Consider the following 6,798-nt stretch of genomic DNA (forward strand, 5'->3'; position numbering starts at 1 on the left):
CACTGGAGCAACTTGACTGATCAGTAAAACACTGCTTTTGTTGTCACCGCAAGGCTTCCCCCGTCGGTTGTTTCACTGAGACACTACTGAGTAACTACAACTCAACACAGTTTATACACATAACATTCATATACATACTAACAAACAAACAAACAATAATTTATCGCAATTTTCTCATCTCTGTTTGAACGTACACCCAGGTAAATATTCCTGTAGTCTTTTCATACCGACTATGGACCCATTCATTGTTTAACTTCACTGTTTTGCAAATCCTAATTGAATATTACACATTGACATTGAACTTTACTGGATAAGCAGGTCTTCATTGCATTCAGCAGCCTATATGTGAGCATCTATGTGTAAGCTGATCTTCTTTGCATTTATCAGCAGCAAGCAATTCTTTATTGCACATGCATATGAAAATAGTAAAACAATTCCAATGCGTTAGCGAGACCTTCTATATCACAGTGGTTTCTAAGGTCTATTTTAAGTTCTTTGCCATCAGTGAGATGACATTGTTTACAAAGTGTGTCAAATTATCACTGAAGATCTTTTCAGGAATTTCAAATCTAGAAATGATTTATTGTACCCGTGCTTTTGCTACTGAGAGTGCATCTGCTTTTGCGCATGGAAATATTTCAGACCATTTGGTAAAAACCTGTTGTCACTGAGCAGAATCTTTTCCCTTAACATTAATTTAGTTCAATGAAATCTACACAATAATGAAATAATTAAATCCAAACAAATATGTTGAAAAAGATACACTGGCTTAGGGAATTATCCTCGTTTTGGTCTTAGATTGCCCGGTGGAATGTATTTTAAACATATTTGACCTGCTAGACAAAACTTTATTCATTTATTTATTCTAATAAGAAAATTTCAATAATTAGTAAAACCATATGCTGTAAAAACCTTGTTCATTATTGCTTCCATCCCTCCTGTTGAGACATGACATGGTCCGTGGCTCAATACTGCAGCATATTTAAACAAATTCTTTGGCAGTATGGTTTCCTTCCGGTCATTCATACGAGTCTATTGTAGATGGCAATTGAATAACATCTAATAATGCTAAAATATTTTTAGTTTATACATTTAGCTGTGGATGTCAACATACCTGTTTTTCCAATGCTGTGTTAACACATGTACAGTTGAGAAGGCATACTGACTGTCAGTGTAAACGTTAACAACCTTTTTGTTATTTAATTTACAAGCTTCAGTTAAAGCTACCAATTCGACTGCTTGAACAGAGTAATTTTTTGGTAGTGGTTGTTTTAAGAAAACTTCACTTTCTGTTACTACTGCAAATCCTATAGCATTTGTGTCATCAGGGTTTTTTGCTTGACCTGTCGAATAAATATAGTTATTTCTGCATTTTCATAACGTATATCAGTTAAGTCTGGCCTGGGTAAAACACTGATGGTTATTTCTGACATGCAATCATGAGGCTTTCCATCTGTGGGGTAGGTAGCAGTGTGAATGGATTAAGTGTAGCACATCTCTCGACAACAAGGTGTGGCTGTGAAAGAAGAACAGTTATGTAGGAGAGATGTCTGGTAAAGATATTTTGTTAAGTAACCATATCACAGCCACTGCATGAGGTACCTTAAGTGTTAATGGGTGAAATAACACCATAATTGTTGATGCCTGCACTGCCAATGGCTTCTGACCATTGATTCAAAAGTACAATCTCGTCACTTTTTCCCCCTTTCAGTGGACACTGGCCGCAATTCAGCAGGGGGTCTTTCATTAGGAGTACTGGACTCCCCCGTGCACGGTTTCAGCTCCGACCCTGGACAGCGGAAAAAACGTCGAGATCTGGTTTGAGGACCCAATTGTTGAGAAAATTCTCTCAATGAGACTCAGAGTTGCTGGAGTCAGTTAATGCAAAGGTTTAATCTTGCAGCAAGCTCAAGAATGTGTGTGTGTATGGGTGTATGTGTGCGAACGTGTGTGTGAGTTTGTGTGTGTGAGAGTTTAAAGAACCTGTTATGCACAGGCAGGTCTTAACTAGTATGGCACGGGTCCAGCCTGTCTCATCTTTTTTGGAAAGTCCAGCGCTCGGCCGTAACCCTTCTGTCTGTTTGGACTCTCACATACATTCGGTTGATCATAGAAAAACGAGAACAAAACTTTTTAGCCCCTTGAATTCATAAAACAGACATGGTGCAGTTATTTCCATTCTAGAAAATAAGAGTAATCACCAGCATTCCTATAAATTCTGGATATTCTAACAATCTGAATCTTTTTTAAATGTTTGATGAAGCCCTTTGTTGTTCTGTTTAGAGACTCAGCTGATCATAAACCAAGTTTTGCTCTTGAACCAAGCTTCTAAACTCTTCACCTTTTTCATTTCTCAGTTAGTATTCACTTTAAAATTGATTAAAAGAAAAATAAATGAATGCCTATCAACAAATGTGGGATCTAAATTCTAGTGCTTCCTCTAAAATAATTTCCTTTCTCAATTCAGAAATGTGTGTGTGTAAGTCACAACACCCGTGACACCAAAACGGCTTTCTTTTCTCTCTTTTCTCTACACTCTGCACTGTGAGCACACACACCAAATCAGAAAGGCTTTTTTCTCTCTTTTCTACATTATGGACTGTGGGGACACAAAACCGCTCTCTCTTTTTTTTTTTTTTTTTTGATTGTGTGCCAGGGCGTTGTCTCACGTATTAGATTATGCTTAAGATACGAATGGGTTTATCAGTCACATCAGAATCCATACATACTGATCCTCCCGTAATAAAATGGTCGGATCTTATCAAACACACTTTGTTTCTTGTGACAATCAAGTCAGCGAAACAGCGTATACACGTCAAGACACTGAATCAAGTTTGCCACAAGAACTCATAAGTTTGGCAGTATTGCTCTGCCGTCAGCAATCATACACCCATTTTATTTTCGTGAGACATGTGCAGGCACCTGTTCATCTACTGTTCTATCACTATGAATTAGTTTATCTATTATCAATAAGGATACTTCTACAACTACTATCAAAGTATGTCCGGACTTCTTATGTTGTCATTTGCTATATATGAATAAGTGGGTAGCTACTGACAAGCATTAAGCATGTCACACAGCCCAAACATATAACATTTCAGGACACACCACACAGTTAGCAACCACAGTGAAGCGTGTCAAAGCCCAAACATGTAACATTCAACAGGACACTTACACAACACATTCAAATCAAACAGTCAGACAACATACAAGAACATATACCCCAGCCGGCATTGCTCCCTGCCTATTTTCCTACAACTCACTATGTGTGCGCACACCTTTATTCACAAACTCTTCAACTTATACTCTTTTACCGAAGCTGCTACAGCTCGATTGGCCGAATACCCTTAGCTCCTATTTAGGTGAAATTGACATCTGCCTTACATGTAACAGATTAACGGTTTAGCAGTTTTAATTTAATTTGAGTGAAGGAATTCATTTTATAGCAAAATCCGAAATCGTGAGAACTCATGAAAGTAAGCTTATTCTCGGATTCCTGAAACTTTAGATTTGCTATTTCTTTTACTGCAAAGTACAACGTTGTTTTTTTTGTTTAAATCTTTCTAGACATGGTAAATATGAAGGACAAAGAAGTTTTAACATAGTTTGAGTGAAGGAATTAATTGTATAGTTAAAATCTCAAGAGTCTGCTGAGAAAAGAGAGTGAATGCAAAGTAGACTTTAACACGGCTCTGGGAGCGAGCCGAGTGCGGGCTAACCAGGAGAATTGCTTGAAAGAAACGCGACAGCGAATGAGCGGTCAGAACAAAGCCTCAATACGGTGTTCCCGTGGTGTTTGTGGCTGCCTTGTCTTTTGCACAGAGTTAAAGACAAGGCAGCCATCGAATAGGGCCCGATTGTTCCTACTTGGTCAGCCGAGGAGCAAGGGGGGGAGCAATCGTCTCAACCAAGCAAAGCTCACCATGGGGAAGGTGGCTATGCCAACTAGCCTGATGCCCTGCTCCCGCAGTGATGGATAATCGTACTCTGGTTTCTCTTCATAACGTACAAGTCTTTCGCCTTTTACTAAAGACTTCCGTGGAGAGCAGCACTAATGAGTTGTTTCTATTTTTGGCAGACTTTAACTTTGCGGGTGAAGCCCTTTCTGTCTGTGCAAAAGAAATCTTGTTACTGTGCAGAGTGACTTCTCTGAGTAGTCGCCTTACTTGTTATTATCAAAAGCAGGTGTGAATTTCAGATCATAATTTTCAAAAAGCTGATGAGAAACGGTGAGAATGCCCGACTATACACCATCAAATGCGGGAGCGGAGGTGTTCGGCTGTGAGTAGGTATGAATGTCCGACCATAATTGCTGAAAAATGTGTTAGAAAAGGTAAGAATGCCGGACCATACATCATCAAAAGCGGGAGAGGTGGTGTTTGGCTGCAAAAAGGTGGCAATGTTCTACTAAAGTTTGTGAAAAGTGGGTAAGACAAGGTGCGAATGCCTGACAATGTATGATCAAAAGCGGGAGCGGAGGTGTTCAGCTGCAAGAAGGTCTAAATGTCCATCAATAATTGCTAGAAAACATGAAAGAATATTTTCGAAAATCAAACCTTACACGATCATAAGTGGGAGAGGAGGTGTCAATGTCCACCCATAATTCTTTAAAAATGGGCAAAAAAAAAAGGTGCGAATGACCAACCATACATCATCAAAAGAAGGACTGGATGTGTTCGGCTACAAGAAGGTGTGAACGTCCAACCAAAGTTTGTACAAAGCAGTTAAGAAAAGGTTTGAATATCCAACCAAACATAATCAAAAGCAGGAGCAGAGCTGTTCGGCTGCAAGTAGGTTTGAATGTCCGACTAAAGTTCAAATATATTAACAAAAGCGGGAGGAGAGGTCTTCGGAGGAGAGTGGGTGAGAATTTCCAACCATAATCTATAAAATTTGGTGAAAAAAAAGGTGTGACAGAACACTAAAAGGTGGAGGGGAAGTGTTCGGCTGCAAGAAGGTGTGAATGTCCGACCATATTTGGTGAAAAGCAGGAAAAGCAAGGTCTGAATGCCCAACCTTACATCATCAAAAGCGAGATCAGAGGTGTTTGGCTGCAAGAAGGCCATAGTTTGCCAAAAGCGGGTAAGGTGCGAATGACCGACTAAATATCAACAAAAGTAGGGGCGGAGGTCTTCGGATGCAAGTGGGTGTGAATATCCCACCATACAAGTATGGTGGAGAGGAAGCTGTGAATGGCCGACCATAGTTTGCAAAAAGCGGGTGAGAAAAGGTGCGAATGTCCAACCATACAGCAACAAAAGCAGGAGTGGATTTGTTCGGCTACAAGAAGGTTTGAATGTCCACCCATAATTCCTGAAAAATGGGTAAAAAAAAGCTGCGAATGCCCAACCATACATCATCAAAAGCAGGAGTGGATGTGTTTGGCTGAAAGAAGGTTTGAATGTCCGACCATAGTTGGTAAAAATCGGGTAAGAAAAGGTTAAAATACCCAACTGTACACAATCAATAGCGGGAGCGTAGTTGTTCGGCTACAAGAAGGTTTGAAAGTCCGACCATGGTTTGTAAAAAGCGGGTAAGAAAAGGTTTGAATGCCCGAATATATACCATCAAAAGCGGAAGCGGAGCTGTTCGGCTGCAAGAAGGTGTGAATGTCAGATGATAATTTGCAAAAAGCTGATGACAAAGGGTGAGAATGCCCGACTATACACCATCAAATGCGGGAGTGGAAGTGTTCGGCTGTGAGTAGGTGTGAACGTCTGACCATAATTGCTGAAAAATGTGTTAGAAAAGGTAAGAATGCCGGACCATACATCATCAAACACAGGAGAGGTGGTGTTCGACTGCAAGTAGGTGTGAATGTCAGATCATAATTTGCAAAAAGCTGATGACAAAGGGTGAGAATGCCCGAATATACACCATCAAAAGCGGAAGTGGAGGTGTTCGGCTGCAAGAAGGTGTGAACGTCCGACCAAAGTTTGTATAAAGCAGTGAAAAGCGAGAAAAAGCTTTTCGTGAGTTCTGCATGATTTGGGATTTTATGTATAAAATGAATTCCTTCACTCAAACTATATTAAAACGGTTTTTTTCCTTCATATTTACCATGTCTAGAAAGATTTAAACAAAAAAAACAACGTTGTACTTTGCGGTAAAAGACAGAGCAAATCAAAAGTTTTAGGAATCCGAGAATAAGCTTATTTTCATAAGTTCTGAATGATTTCGGATTTTGCTATAAAATGAATTCCTTGACTCAAACTATTTAAAACTGCTTTTAACTTCATATTTATCAATGTCTAGATCGACTTCAACAAAAACAACATTGTATTTTGCAGTAGAAGAAAGAGCAACACTGAAGGATCAGGAATCCGAGAATAAGCTTCTTTTCATGAGTTCTGCATGATTTGGGATTTATGTTTATGTATGATTTCGGATGTGTTGTTCGTGAGCGATTCGTTGGATATGAACTAATTTTTTATATGACTCGGGAGTAACGAGTTGTCTCAGTGAGTGATTGGTTCATTTTCATACAGTACCCTTCCTGACCACATGGCAGGCAGCAGCTTCATAAGCTCAGTCATCAGGACAGGAAACAGTACTGATTCGTTCACGACTCAACTACTCGAGTGACGGGTCCTCGCACAGGAAAAAGTATTGATTCGTTCATGACTCAACTCCTCGGCTGACGGGTCCTCGCACAGGAAACAGTATTGATTCGTTTACGACTCAACTCCTCGGGTCTTCGTTCATTTGTCACGTTTCAAATTCTACGTTTCATTTGACAGGCTGAAGAGCAGTAGGCACAACATTTCGTTCACAAACCGGATCATTAATCTCATAGAC

General features: G+C 39.7%; 1 non-coding gene across 1 annotated transcript; it reads left to right on the top strand.

Moving 5' to 3' along the window:
* The first annotated feature begins 3,982 nt into the window (after positions 1-3,982).
* On the top strand, positions 3,983-4,096 carry LOC140317172 (U5 spliceosomal RNA). The gene has a single exon (XR_011917508.1). It is a non-coding gene; the product is annotated as a U5 spliceosomal RNA (small nuclear RNA).
* Positions 4,097-6,798: the final 2,702 nt, after the last annotated feature.

The sequence above is a fragment of the Leuresthes tenuis genome, unplaced genomic scaffold (assembly GCF_036924035.1).
Source record: "Leuresthes tenuis unplaced genomic scaffold, fLeuTen1.0.hap1 SCAF_10, whole genome shotgun sequence".
Taxonomy (NCBI): domain Eukaryota; kingdom Metazoa; phylum Chordata; class Actinopteri; order Atheriniformes; family Atherinopsidae; genus Leuresthes; species Leuresthes tenuis.